Below are 16,147 nucleotides of genomic sequence, written 5' to 3'. Positions count from 1 at the left end.
AAGCTAAAAGTCGAATTTGAGTGAAACACGAGCGGAGTGATTATTACTTTTCTTGTGAGATATTTTGTGAGGTTTTTATGGTGAGGAAATTTCTTTTATTTTACCAATCATGTCAAGGAGTCCGGAACATCGAGTACTAAGTGGAGGAGCATCGAATGCTGCGGGTGGAGGAAGAAACCTTTGATACGAGCTCATTTTGGAAGATGTGGCGAGTTGTAAGAATTCCCGATCGAAATTAGGTAGTTTCAATTAATGAGTTTCAAGTCTATGAGTTTCAAAGATTGAATAACTCGATCAAACAAAGGTGTTGTTGTGTTTACGATGGATGGTTAACAAAGATGGTTATTCAATGAAACATGATCGAACCCTTATTAGCAAATAAGGACCCGGGCTTAAAATGTTTCAAAGAAAAAAGGAAGGAATGAAAGTAAATCCGAGACCCATTATTTAGTGAAATAGGAACCTTCGATATAATATTGAATGCCACACCAAGGGTGATAAGTTCGGAAACAAAGTTAGATTGACGCCACTTGTGAAGATAAGTCAATTGAGCTTTGAAGAATAAAGGGAGTGAATTAACTCAGCAAAGAAATATAGTTTCATTCAGAATTTTGGCAAAAAGTCCTTTTACAAGAAAAACAACAGCTATTTATAGCCTAATGTCTAGTAGCCGAATGGACAGATTCAAGGCTTAATATCTAAGAAAAACATTGAATTAAATTTTAGCTTTAATTCATGAATGGGCTGTATCAAGGTTCGGCTGAATGGAGACCAAGGAATAGCTTCCAAACTAAGCAAATGAATTTGGGAAATTCATAACAGCAGCTATATTCGGCTAATGGCTTGAATAGGGCATTCAATAAGCAAATCTTGCTGAAAAATCACCAGAATTAAAGAGGGAACTTGAGTAGCCATTTTAGGTGTGAACGGATGGTTTTGAAAAGCCCCTATGGTGTGAATATGGTTGAACCAAATGGTCATGGTGTGAACAACTGGTGTGAAATGCATTATGCCACTTTGGGAAGATAATCGGCCAACCTTGAAGAATGATATGGCTGCTAACTCTTGGCCGAATGGTTGTCTTGAAAAATGCCCAAATTAATCATCTTCAATGCATGAAATGTACCAGCTGCAAATGCATCTTCCCATGCATGAATCTATATTCATGAATCTAGTCAATGTATCTTCAAATTCGGTTGCACCTAAACAAAACACATGAAATTAATTAAATTAAACCAATTCAGGTGAACTAAATTAAAACATAATGTTGACATACTAATTAACATTGTGACAAATTAAATGATAACTAAACAAGACACATTAAATCGGCTGGACATAATTAAAACATGTTTTAATTTAAGACAAACTTAATGAAATCAAGACACATTTAATTTAACTAAGACAAGACAAATTAAACACTTATATTAATTAAAGACAAACTAATGAGTTGTAATAATACTTAAATAAATGCTTAATTTAAATGGTCCAAAATTCCAGTAGCGAATTAATTAGCTAGAATGAAATTCGACTTCCCAAAAATTGAAAATATTGAGCTCGTTCTTGAACTCCTTGCTATCATTTTCCCATTTTCGTTCCAACATTGCTGAAATAGCCTCCTTAAATTGCTTGGCTCGAGCTCGCGTTATCGAGCCACTAGGCAACTTGATGGCCTCTTGTTCGATCTCTACTTTGTTCACAGGTGAGCTCACATCATTCCCCTCCTCTTCAGAACGATTTGTCCTCAAATCGCAATCTGCATTAAACGAAGAAAAATCAAAAATGTTAAAGCTCGCACTAACATTGTATTCACCTGGCAAGTCCAGTTTATAAGAATTATCGTTAATTCGTTCAAGGACTTGGAATGGTCCATCTCCTCTCGAAAGGAGTTTAGATCATCTTTGCGCAGGAAATCTTTCCTTGTGCATATGCACCCAAACCCAATCTCCCGGCTCGAACACAACACACTTACGGCCTTTTTTAGCTTGTTGTTCATATTTCTTGGTTTTGGCTTCAATGTTGTCTCGAACTCGTTGGTGCAATTGCTTGATGTATTCAGCCTTGCATTTTCCATCTATATGCACAAGTTGGTTAGAAGACAAAGGCATTAAATCAAGTGGTGTTAATGGATTGAAACCATAAACAATTTCAAAAAGAGAAAGTTTGGTAGCCGAATGAACAGCGCGGTTGTATGCAAACTCCACATGCTGTAAACAGTCTTCCCATGCCTTCAAATTTTTCAGGATGATTGCTCGAAGCAATGTAGACAAAATTTAGTTGACCACTTCAGTTTGGCTGTCCATTTGCGGATGTTAAGTGGTAGAAAATAGTAGCTTGGTTCCAAGTCGCCCCCATAGCGTCCTCCAAAAATGGCTAAGAAATTTCGCATCACGATCTGACACGATCATCCTAGGCATGCGATGCAACCTGACAACTTCTTTGAAAAATAAATTAGCAATATTCACAGCATCATCAGTTTTAAGACATGCTATAAAATGTGCCATTTTAGAAAATCTATCCACAACTACAAGTATTGAATCTCGGCCATTTTTACTCCTTGGTAAACCTAGCACGAAATCCATGGAGATATCAGTCCAAGGGGTTTCAGGAATGGGTAATGGGTTATACAAATCGTGGGGCTTTATTCGAGACTTAACCTGATTGCATGTAATGCATTGATTACAAAACCGTTCAACATCTCGTTGCATCTTGGGCCAAAAGAAGTGTTCGTTGAGTGTAGTTAAAGTCTTGGCAACACCGAAGTGCCCCATCAACCCAGCACTATGCATTTCTTCAATCAACACCTCCCGAACGGATCCTTGGGGTATACAAAGTTTTCCTTCTTGGAATAAGTACCCATCATGTCGATAGTACTTCTCGTACGCTCCCTTTTCATATAACCTGAAAAATTCACCAAAGTCAATATCATTGGCATATAAATCCTTAAGAAATACAAACCCCATCAATTTAGCATCCAAAATATTTATTAAAGCATACCTCCGAGATAGTGCATCAGCCACTACATTTTCTTTACCTTTTTTTTATTTTATGACATAAGGAAATGATTCGAGAAATTCTACCCACTTAGCATGTCGCTTGTTCAACTTATGCTGCCCTTTCAAATACTTCAATGATTCGTGATCAGTGTGTATTATGAATTCTTTGGGCCAAAGGTAGTGCTGCCACGTTTCTAAGGCTCGAATCAACGAATATAGCTCCTTGTCATACGTCGGGTAGTTTAGTACATCGCCATTGAGTTTTTCACGAAAATACGCAATAGGGCATCCATCTTGCATTAGTACAACTCCAATACCTAAACCTGATGCATCACACTCTAACTCGAAAGTTTTATCAAAATTCGGCAATGCTAATAATGGTGCATGAGTTAAGCAATCTTTAATGTTCAGAAATGCCTTTTCTTGTTCTTCTACCCACACAAAGTTAGAATTCTTACGGATAACCCCAGTTAATGGCGCGGCCAATGTGCTAAAGTTCGGCATAAACCGGCGATAAAAGCTGTCTAATCCGTGGAAACTTTGAACTTGGGAGACATTTGTTAGACGGGGCCATTCTTGGATCACCTTAACCTTCTCTTGGTCAACTTCAAGGCCCTCCGAGCTAACAACAAAACCTAAAAACACAATCTTGTTAGTACACACATTTCTTCAAATTAGCATACAATGTTTCTTTTCTCAAAACCTCCAAAATAACCTGATAGCGGGTTACGCACGGACCAAGATCGAGTTGCCAAGTCACGAGAAAAATCCTACGAAAGCTCTAAATGCTTGGATCTGAAATGAAATAGAAAATTAAGCTTAGAATCAATTAGATTTGAAATGAAAATACCCAAAACAATAAAGGAACAACCAAGAATCAAAAACACTTATGAATAGCTATTCTTGGAAGCCAAGAACACGAAATTAAGCTTCAAGAAGAACTCCCAATCAACTGAATCTATCAAGTAAACACAAAACAAAAACAAAAAAACTTAAAATTAGATCACGTAAACCAAATTGAATTAGAGGTAGGGTTTGTGCGGCAAGAAAGAGGGTATTTGCGAATCAAGTATAACTCTTGTTGTCCAAGGATGGTGCCGAATAGATTCTTGAAGGTTGAAAGGACTGGAAAGGCATTAAGAGAGAATTAAACAAGTTAATCAATGAATTCGACACAAGCAAAAAAGTGCAATGAAAATAAAGAGAAAGTCATAAGAAGCCTTGAAATCGAGAAAGATTTCACAACTCCCTTCAAACGACTCTAATCTCCCCTCCAATGTAGGACAATGGAAAGAAGAAGGCTGAAGATGGCTCCCACAATCAAAAAGATTGTTAAAACTACTTTGAAAGAAAACTCAAGAGAAAATTCTTGGAGAAACTTAAAGAGAATTTTCACTCAACAAAAAATCTGATTTCAATGTGTAATTCAATGTAATTGTGTATAAGGTGGCCGGCCAAGCCTTATTATAGGTCTTCTATCTATTTTCCTAACCCTATTAGGAAAACTAAAAAAAAAACCTAATTATTAACTCCAAGGGAAATTTGGCCAAGGCTTTTAATGGGCTTCTTGGGCTGAATTTTTTTACATAGGAATTTAATCATAAAGTCTAAAAAATTAAACTAAGTATTTAAAGAATTAAAACTTAACAAATTGGGCCACTTTGACAATTTGGCCTGATTTTCAACTAAGTCTAGTTTGAACTTCTTGATTGGGCTTGGACCATCTTATTGGGCTGTGTCTTCAAGAACTTGGGCTTGTGATCCGTTCTCTCCTAAAATTGGTTCGTTGATGCTCGTAACTGAGATCCAATGCGCCTTAGCTGCAAGATTCAGTTTCCTGGACCAAGATTTCCAAGATTTGAAATCTTGATTTTCTTGATTCTTGAAATCGCTCAAAACAGCAAAATTGGACCAAGATTTGATTTCTTGATTTTCTTGAAAACAAGAAAGTGACGCTCAAAACAGTAAAATTGGACCAAGATTCGGTTTCTTGATTTTCTTGAAAACAAGAAAGTGAATCTTGATTTTCTTTTTCCTTTGTATACGCATCTAAGGCCTTGCTAATGAAGTCTTGATTGATTCCATTTAGTTTCATATGCATTTGCCTTGCCTTTGACCTCGTTATTGGGCCTTGCGGTAATTTAAGCCTATCATGTCCTTGAACTTGAATTGGACCTTTGTGACTCGTATCATTCCCCCTTCCTCAAAAAGATTCGCCCTCGAAACTGAAAAATCAAATTGAGATAAGTCAGCCACATTGAAAGTAGAACTTACATTGTACTCATCGGGTAGGTCAATTTTGTATGCATTATCATTGATCCGCTCGAGTACTTGGAAAGGCCCATCCCCTCTTGGATCTAACTTGGTCTTTCAGCAAATTGAATGAGCTCAAGACACAATGAATTCAGCAGCAAGACAAAGTAAAATTCGGCTGAATTTAGACATATTAAATCAAAAACAAGACACATTAATTAGATGTAATGAAACATGCTTATTTATGCTATGTAATAACTAAAAAATATTAAAAGCATGCATGAAATACATTAAACACAAATAATTAAATTTGTCCAGATTTAAACAAATTAATTACTAACACTTATTTAAGCTGAACTAAAATTAATTCTAACACTTATTTGAGCTGAACTAAATTTAATAAACTAACTCATTTAATTTATTCCAGCAAATTAAAAATGCATGAAATTAAATAAAAGTGAATTAAGCTCAACGAGCTAGAATCAGCTCGAATTGAACTCCATGGAGCTGGAACAAGTTAATTCAGCTAGCAAAAGTTTTCGAATGGCGCTTGATGAACTGAACCAAAGGCGTTTTCGGGGCATGGTCATATCATCCCCCTTCTTCGAAGCGACTTGTTCTCAAGTTGATGCATTGGTTCACTCAAACATAGCTCCTTTTACTCGACTTTCCTCGATCGAACGGGACTAATGGCAAGTGAGTCCACTGAAAAGAATAGCCATGAGTTAGTAACTAGCAACACAAACAAACTTAATGTCCAATCATAAGCATAACAAAACAAGTATAACGCATGCGAATGGACAGATTTAGATTACCATGCAAACAAGCTAATTTACTCGCCAATGCCTCGTCAAATATTCGAAACAAAGATGGACATGTTTTAAGGCATTCAATCATCTCAAATTGTTTCCACAAACCATGAATAAATCACGAGTAATAAATCAAATGGTAAACGTAATCGTCACAAGTAGGTATTTGAAAAGGTTCACACGGTTCACAGAGTTGCACAATCATTGAATAAATCACGAGTAATAAATCAAATGGTAAACGTAATCGTCACAAGTAGGTATTTGAAAAGGTTCACACGGTTCACAGAGTTGCACAATCATACCATGCATTAATCGACAGACTATAAAAATTATCAAAAACAATAATCTTTTTATCAACCATCAAAATATATAGATCATCAATAAATAAAATACGACAGTCAAGCAGGTTTCGATCTAAGTGTTTTACAAAAATTAAATCATCAACACGATCTTTTTCACTATCCGAGGAGTACAAAGATGTTTCAAAAGTTTCAAGCATCTTACCTTTATAAGCAGAAGAATAAGGGTCAATTTTATCTTTTCCATTTAATACAAACCTTCGCTCATCAGGGGCATAGTGTAGTCAAAGCTCCATTGTTGAGTTAACCTTTGTCAAAGGAACTCAAACTTTATGTAGAACCACAAAAACTGTTTAAGGCACAAATATAAATTGAAAACAAATTTGGAAAATTTTGTTACCTATTTCAAAACCGAGTATCAAAACAATGGAAAGTATTTGCACACAATAGATGATGCTTGATTTTCCAACAGAATATACCAAAATAGATTTCGGGTTTAAAAACTTGATTTTGATTAGTCATGCCTAAGTGTAACAAAGATTTCATTAAACCAATCAAGTTAAACCATGAGGATTTTCGCATACATACTGATATGGAGGTGCGCGCGGACCAAGATCGAGTTGCCAAGTCACGGGAAACTCCTACGAAAGCTCTAAACGAACAGATCTGAAAATTAAAACAAAGAACAAGATTAAACTAATCAGATCTAAAATTAAATCCCCAAATTCAATTAAATGAGCAGCAAGGAACAAAGAACGAATGAATAAACGTATTCGGAGTTCAAGAAGATGAAATCGAACTCCAATAGTGAAACCCCACAAGCCGAATCTGCCTAAGAACAAACCGACAAGAAAAACCCCGAATTCTAGCAACTTGATTTCCCCAAAATCAGAATGTATTAATTGACAAGAACCCTAGGATTTAGGGATTTTGATTCGAAACTTTACTGCCCAAAAGTAGACCGATTAAATGGAAGGATCTTGGAGTTAAACAAAGCTGAATCACAAGCAAGAACAGAAAAAAAAAATTAGATAATGAATCGGCACAAGTAGGAATAAAGAAACAAATCGAAACAGCAAGAAATAAAGAAAAGTCCTAAGAACCCTTGAATTCCCGAAAGAATTCAAAAATTCCTTCAAACGGCTCTAATCTCCCCTCCAAAGAATATCGATGGCAAGAAGAAGGTTGAAGATGGCTCCCACAATCAAAAGATTGTTAAAACTTCTAAAGAAAACTCAAGAGAGAAATCTTGGAGAAAAACTCAAAGAAAATTCTGCTCTCAACAAATCTGAAATTTAAGAATAAATCTAAGTGTTATGTACAAGGGGTGGCCGGCCATGCCTTTAAATAGGCCTCAAGTAATCCTAATCTAACAAGTAACTAATAAAATTAAACCTAATTAATAGAATAAATAAAGGAAAATTCGGCCAAGCATATATATGGGCTGTTTTTGGGCCGAATTTTACATGTATGTTCCTAAAGCTTAAAAAATTAAATTAAACAATTAAAATGTTTATAAATTGGGCCCTTTGACATTTTGGCCTGATTTTCAACTAAGTATGAAGGAATTTCTTGATTGGGTTGGAATTTGGTTATTTGGCCTCGCCTTCAAGAATTTGGGCTCGTGATCCATCTCCTACCGAAATTGGGTCATTGATGCTCGTAACGGAGATCCAATGCGCTTTGGCTGCAAGATTCGGTTTCTTGGACCAAGATTTCCAAGATTTGAAATCTTGATTTTCTTGATTCTTGAAATCGCTCCAAACAGCAAAATTGGGCCAAGATTCGGTTTCTTGATTTTCTTGAAACCAAGAAAGTGAATCTTGATTTTCTTGATTTGAGCCCATCACCTTCTTGAGCTTGGGTTGGGCCTTTGTGACTCGTATCACATACCAACATACATTCAAAACTTTTTTTATTCTCCAAAACAGATTTGAACAAATTCGCGGACTTTACACAAGGTAAATCAAGAGAATAACAACTCATGCTTCCTTTTGAAATGACTTTATCAACCACAATCGAAGAATAACTGATAGAGGGTTGCACGTGGACCAAGATTGATGATATGAGCTCGCCCATGAAGATAGGTGCCGAATCCATGGAGTTGTCTTTGGGACCAATCACTCGAGCACGTGCCAAGAAGTTCCAAGATGCCGTAGCAAGCTATATTGCTCGATTGTGGAGTGATGGGTTGATTGCACCTAAAACGCCCAGCTTAACTAGCTTGATTCGCACCACCCTACAAGCTGATTTTAGCTCGTGTCAGCTTAATTCAGCTCAATTCGGCACTTAATTAGTTCAAGGAGCTGATTATATTTATTTTGAATAAATTTAATTAGTTGTGTTAGTTTAGAATCAGCTCAAATCATTTAATTAAATAAATGTGTCTTAATCTAGACATTTTTAATTCAGATTATTAAATATGTTTTATATTAGTACATGCCTTTAATATGTCCATATTAAGTCATAAATTAAGTATGTTTAGTTTAATTACAAAGTTTTAATATGTCTTGACTAAGACATATTTATTTAATTAAATGATTTGAGTTGATTCTGAACTAACACAACTAATTAAATTTATTCAAAATAAATATAATCAGCTCCTTGAACTAATTAAGTGCCGAATTGAGCTGAATTAAGCTGACACGAGCTAAAATCAGCTTGTAGGATGGTGCGAATCCAGCTAGTTGAGCTGGGCGTTTTAGGTGCAATCAACCCATCACTCCACAATCGAGCAATATAGCTTGCTACGGCATCTTGGAACTTTTTGGCATGTGCTCGAGTGATTGGTCCCAAAGGCAACTCCATGGATTCGACACCTATCTTCATGGGCGAGCTCATATCAATCGAGTTGCCATGTCACGAGAAACTCCTACGAAAGCTTGAGACAATCAGATCTAAAAAAAAGAGGCAGAAAGATTAAAATTTTAAAATTCCAGATCTGATATAAGAACCCTAAAAACAACAAGAGACAATCAAGAATTGAAACACTTATGAAAAGGGATTTCTTAGAAGCCAAGAACACGAATTAACAATCAAGATAAGTTCCAATCTGTCGAATCTGAAAAGAAAGACACAAACAGCAAGTTAATTTTAATAATCCAGCAAATCGTTTGAATCAAAAGATAGAGAATGGGGGCGGCAAGATTGGTTGAAATTGATGATTGGAGAATGTTTATTGCTGCCAAGAAGAACACCGAACATATCCTTGAAGATTTTGATGGCTGGAATCGCAACAAAGAAATTAAAGGATTAATCAATGAGCTTGATGCAAACAACAAAGAAATTAAAGAAACGAATAGTAATAAAATAAAGAAAAGTCCTAAGAAGCCTTGAAATCCCGAAAGATTTCACAACTCCCTTCAAACGGCTCTAATCTCCCCTCTAATGAAGATCAATAGTAAGAAGAAGGTTGAAGATGGCTCCCACAATCAAAAAGATTGTTAAAACAACTTCTAAAGAAAACTCAAGAGAAAATTCTTGGAGAACTCAAAGAGAATTTTTACTCAAAAACCAAAACTAAAATTTTCAATGTATTTCTGATGTCTTTACAAGGGTGGCCGGCCATGCCTATTTATAGGCCTTAATATTTTGCTAATCCTATTAGAAAAGTAAGACTAAAAAAACTCCTAATTAAATATTAAAGAGAAATTCAATCAAAGGCCTTAAATTGGACCTCTTGGACTGAATAATCACATAACAATTAATTTAGAAAGTCTAAAATTGAAACTAAGAATTAAATTTTTACAAATTGGGCCACTTTAACAATTTGGCCTGATTTTCAACTAAGTATGATTTGGCTTCTTGATTGGGCTTGGAATCGTCTTAATGGGCCTCGCCTTCAAGAACTTGGGCTTGTAGTCCATCTCCTCCCGAAATTGGTACGTTGATGCTCGTAACGGAGATCCAATACGCTTTGGCTGCAAGATTTGGTTTCTTGGACCAAGATTTCCAAGATTTAAAATCTTAATTTTCTTGATTCTTGAAATTGCTCCAAACAGCAAAATTGGGCCAAGATTCAGTTTCTTGATTTTCTTGAAAACAAGAAAGTGAATCTTGATTTTCTCTTTCTTTTGTGTACGCATCTAAGGCATTGCTAACAAATTCCTGAATGGTCCCATTTAGTTTGGAACACATTTGTCTGGCCTTTGACCTCGTTATTGGGCCTTGTGGTAATTTGAGCCCATCACGTTCTTGAGCTTGGGTTGGGCCTTTGTGACTCGTATCAATAACAATGAATCAGATCAAAATGAGGGGATCTTTTAAGAACTAAGTCACCAAAAGTTTTATCAATTATTTTCAAATCTGCACGGGACTCGGTTGCTAAAATTTCCTTACCTCGCTTACCTTCGGGCTTATGTAGTATGATTTCATCTTCAACCTTGCCTATGTTGATCGTATGAAAGCGTCTTTCATCGGAAAGGTATTGAAGTTGAAAGTTATCTTTCGAGAACCTGAAAATTAGCAACACAACAAAAATTCATATCTTGGTTAGTGGAAACATTCCTCACTACCCGTTCCTCGTCTTTTTCTTTTGTTTCTTTTTCTAACTCATTTTCTCTTCTTTCTTCAATTTCTTTTTCACTTTTCTTGTCTGTTTCACATTCCTTTTTCACTCTCAATCTCTTTTTGCTCTTTTTCATTCTCTTTTTCTTTTTCAATTTCTTTTTCAATTTCTTTTTCTGTCATCCTTTCATTACAAGATAGAGATGTTACAATTGATTAGAACGAAAAGACTCTTGTTGGGTATGTACGGAATAACTTGCATACGAACAATGATCACCTTTTTGAAATTGATTCTCAGTGGACGAGTTCCTTGGGGCATACGTAGGATTACTTGTGATTTCTTGTTCGTCACCTTGGAAAACTTCACACTCGAAACTTGCTTTGTATCGTCTTGAATTTCTCGTTGAATAGGAATCATGATATGAATCTCTTCTCGAATATTTGTTGGATGTTCGTCTTCTTTGCACTCTCATTTTTTCCCTTTCACTTGAATTAAGTTGTAGTTGGGCTCTTTTCTCCACTCGATCCAATCGCATCTCATTGATAGTAGCACTAAATGTTCGAAGTATGGCATATGTTTGTTTGAGTGCAGCAGTCTGTTCGTCTAACTGTTATTGGAACTCTATAAATTTATCATGGACCTCATTATGGCCATTATTTTCATCATCGACTTCACGCAGTCTATGCATCTTATTTTTCTTCCTTTTGGAATACCTGAAAAACAAACACTCAACACTCCAAAAAAAATTAACAAATCTCACCGTTAATCACTCAAAAAGGAAAATCAAATTTTCAAAGAGGTAGAATTCAATCTTGTGAGTTCTTTAGTAGAGTCTATGATAGAGGGTTGCACGCGGACCAAGATCGAGTTGTCAAGTCACGAGAAACTCCTACGAAAACTCTAAACGTTTGGATCTGAAACGAAAATAGAAAAACTTAATTAGAATCCATTAGATATGGAAACTAAAAATCCCCAAATCAATAAAGAACAGTCAAGAATCAAAACACTTATGAATAGATGTTCTTGGAAGCCAAGAACACGAAATTAAGCCCCAAGATTAACTTCCAATCAGCCGAAACTATCAAAGAACACAAAACAGCAACTAAATTAAAAACATATTGCGAAATAAATAGACACTAGTTCTAGGGATCGGACGGCAAGAAAATGGGGATTTTTGTGAATCAAAAACGTTTCTTTATGTCCAAGGAAGTGCCAAATCAGATCTTGAAGTTTGGAATGGCTGAAATGAAACAAGAACAATTAATCCCAAATTATTCAACAAAACGGAACAAGCAGAATTTAATAAAGAAGAATGAACAGCAATAGAATAAAAAAAAGTCCTAAGAAGCCTTGAAATCGATAAAGATTTCACAACTCCCTTCAAACGGCTGTAATCTCCCCTCCAATGAAGAACAATGGCAAGAAGAAGGCTGAAGATGGCTCCTACAATCAAAAACATTGTTAAAACTACTTCTAAAGAAACTCAAGAGAGAATTCTTGGAGAAAACTCTAAGAGAATTTTTACTCAACAAAAATCTGAAATTTTAATGCATTGTAATATAGTGTAACAAGGGTGGCCAGCCATGCCTATAAATAGGCCTTATAACTATTTCCTAATCTCATTAGGAAAACTTTAAAAAAACCTAATTAACAAATTTAAGAGGGAAATTCGGCCAAGTCATTTTAATTGGCTGCTTGGGCCGAATTTTTACATGTAATACTCCTAATGTCTAAAAATTAAATTAAACAATTAAAATTTTTACAAATTGGGCCACTTTAACAATTTGGCCTGATTTTCAACTAAGTATGGTTTGACTTCTTGGTTGGGATTGGAATCCTCTTATTGGGCCTTGCCTTCAAGAACTTGGGCTTTTAGGCCATCTCCTACCGAAATTGGCTCGTTGATGCTCGTAACGGAGATCCAATGGGCTTTGGCTGCAAGATTCGGTTTCTTGGACCAAGATTTCCAAGATTTGAAATCTTGATTTTCTTGATTCTTGAAATCGCTCCAAACAGCAAAATTGGGCCAAGATTCGGTTTCTTGATTTTCTTGAAAACAAGAAAGTGAATATTGATTTTCTATTTCTTTCGTGTACGTATCTAAGGCCTTTGTGACTCGTATCATTCCCCCTTCCTCAAAAAGATTCGTCCTCGAATCTTTATAAGCAGAAGAAGAAGGGTCAATTTTACCTTTTTCATTTAATACAAACATTCTCTCATCGGGGACATAGTGTAGTCGAAGCTCTGTTGTTGAGCTAACCTTTGTCAAATGGAACTCAAACTTCATGTACAACCACCTAAACTGTTTAAGGCACGAATATGAATTGAAAACAAATTTGGAAAATTTCGTTACCTTATTCACCAAAACAGATTTTCACAAATTCACGGATTTTACACAAGGCAAATCAAGAGAATAACAACTCACGCTTCCTTTTGTAATGACTTTATCAACCGTAATTGAAGAATAACAATTAATCAGATCAAAATGAGGGGATCTTTGAAGAATTAAGTCACCAAAAGTTTTATCAATAATTTTCAAATCTGCACGGGACTCGGTTGATAAAATTTCCTTACCTCGCTTACCTTCGGGCTCATGTAGTGTGATTTCATCTTTGCCTATGTTGATCGTATGAAACCATCTTTCATCGAAAACGTATTGAAGTTGGAAGTTATCTTTCATATGTGGCCAATGGAAGTGTTCTATCCCACGCAAAGGTGGTAAACCTTTAGGGGCCTCACTAAAAACATCCTCATAATCCTGCGAAAAGCATTGAAACACACTAGGCAAATTTTCATTAATGTTAGATAGAGATAAATAATTTTGCCTAAACCTCACAATGATACAAGGCTGATCATTGAATAGGTCTCTTCGCGAATCTTTTTTTATTGCAATTAAATTTTTCACTCTATTTTTACCACTTGCGGATTCACTCACCTTTGGGCCATTTAAATTTTGACTTTTTTCACTACTAGCCTCTTTTCTCTCTATCTTTTTTATTTGTCCTTTCTCCCTCACCCCCTCACAAAATTTCATCATTTTTAATTGATATTTATATACATCACTAGGATTTAAAGGAGCAAGAGTGAATTTTCGGCCTTTAAATACAAGAGAGTATCTATTAAGCTTGCCTTGATGTGTAACATCACGATCAAATTGCCAAGGTCGTCCAAGGAGCAAGTGTGCCACATGCATTGGGACCACATCACAACATACCTCATCGTCGTAATTCCCAAGCTTAAAAGTGATCAAGGACTTTTTTGAACCTTTAACTTCTGAGCAGTCTTTAAGCCACTGAAGGTGATACGGCTTAGGGTGCTCGATACAAGGTAACTTTAAGTATTCCACCAAATAGCTGCTAACTACATTCGAACAACTCCCACTATCAATAATAAGTGAACATAAGTTACCTTTTATAAAACACCTAGAATGGAAAATATTGGTCCTTTGGTTATCACAATCGTCTCCCATTTGGATGTTAAGGGTGCGGTAGACTACTATCTTATTTTTTTTCTCTTTTTTTTTTGAAATACCTGTAAAACAAATACTCAACACACAAAAGAAAAATTACCAAACCTCACCGTTAGTCACTCAAAAAGAAAAATCAAATTCTCAATGAGGTAGAATTCAGTCTTGTGAGTTCTTTAGTAGAGTCTATATCAACCAATTAGAAAGTGTATGAACCGAAACCACCAAAGAGTCCTAATTTGCATTAAAATGCCAAAAACTGACGAGACACCAATTAATTTGTGTTGCACCGAGGAAGAATTGTGCACACCTTAAAATCCTACTGACACAAGAAACAAGAAGGTGTTAGATAGTGTAAAGGAAGAATAAAGGCAAACAAATCAAAACCTACAGCTAAGAATCAATAAAAATTGTTGAAATCGAAAAGCCCGAAAAACTACAGAGTAACTTGACAACTTCGTTTGAGGTGTTCCCGATCTCCAAAAATCACGAAATTAAATCTGAAATGTCTTTAAATATTGAATTTTTTATCTGGAAAGTTTGGGCACCAAACTCAACCCGCTGAATCTTTTTTTAAATTTTTATTGGATTTCATCTTTTTCAATTTTTTTGACTTTTTCAACTGACTTTTTGAGGGAAATATTTTTTATATTCAATAAAAATGCCAAAAATATGTATGTAAAATTTTAGATCAATCGGGCAACGTTTACCCACTTAAATGAATTTTTTTTGAAAAATTTTTCGGGGTAAAACTGCTGTTTGTAGTTTAAACAATAGAGATCAGTTTAGAAATCAACCAAGAACACCCAAAACGCCCAAAATCTGATACCAAATGATAGGGGGTTGCGTGCGGACCAAGATCGAGTTGTCTAGTCACGAGAAACTCCTACGAAAACTCTAAACGTTTGGATCTGAAACGAAAACAACAAAACTTAATTAGAATCAATTAGATCTGGAAACTAAAAATCTCCAAATCAATAAAAAAACAGCCAAGAATCAAAACACTTATGAATAGATGTTCTTGGAAGCCAAGGGCACAAAATTAAGGCTCAAGATTAACTTCCAATCAGCCGAAACTATCAAAGAACACAAAACAACAACTAAATTAAAAACAGATTGCGAAATTAATAGACACTAGTTCTAGGGATCGAACGGCAAGAAAAGGGGGATTTTTGTGAATCAAAAATGTTTCTTTACGTCCAAGGAAGTGCCGAATAAGATCTTGAAGTTTGGAATGGCTGAAACGAAACAAGAACAATTAATCCCAAATTATTCAACAAAACGGCACAAGCAGAATTTAATAAAGATGAATGAACAGTAATAGGATAAAGAAAAGTCCTAAGAAGCCTTGAAATCGATAAAGATTTCACAACTCCCTTCAAACGGCTGTAAGCTCCCCTCCAATGAAGAACAATGGCAAGAAGAAGGCTGAAGATGACTCCCACAATCAAAAACATTGTTAAAACTACTTCTAGAGAAACTCAAGAGAGAATTCTTGGAGAAAACTCTAAGAGAATTTTTACTCAACAAAAATCTGAAATTTTAATGCATTGTAATATAGTGTAACAAAGGTGGCCGGCCATGCCTATAAATAGGCCTTATAACTATTTCCTAATCTCATTAGGAAAACTTAAAAAGAACCTAATTAACAAATTTAAGAAGGAAATTCGGCCAAGTCATTTTAATTGGCTGCTTGGGTCGATTTTTTACATGTAATACTCCTAATGTCTAAAAATTAAATTAAACAAATAAAATTTTTAGAAATTGGGCCACTTTAACAATTTGGCCTGATTTTCAACTAAGTATGGTTTGACTTCTTG

The sequence above is a fragment of the Gossypium hirsutum genome, chromosome D05, assembly GCF_007990345.1.
Source record: "Gossypium hirsutum isolate 1008001.06 chromosome D05, Gossypium_hirsutum_v2.1, whole genome shotgun sequence".
NCBI classification, from domain to species: Eukaryota; Viridiplantae; Streptophyta; class Magnoliopsida; order Malvales; family Malvaceae; genus Gossypium; species Gossypium hirsutum.
Note: the sequence above shows the minus strand (reverse complement) of the source record.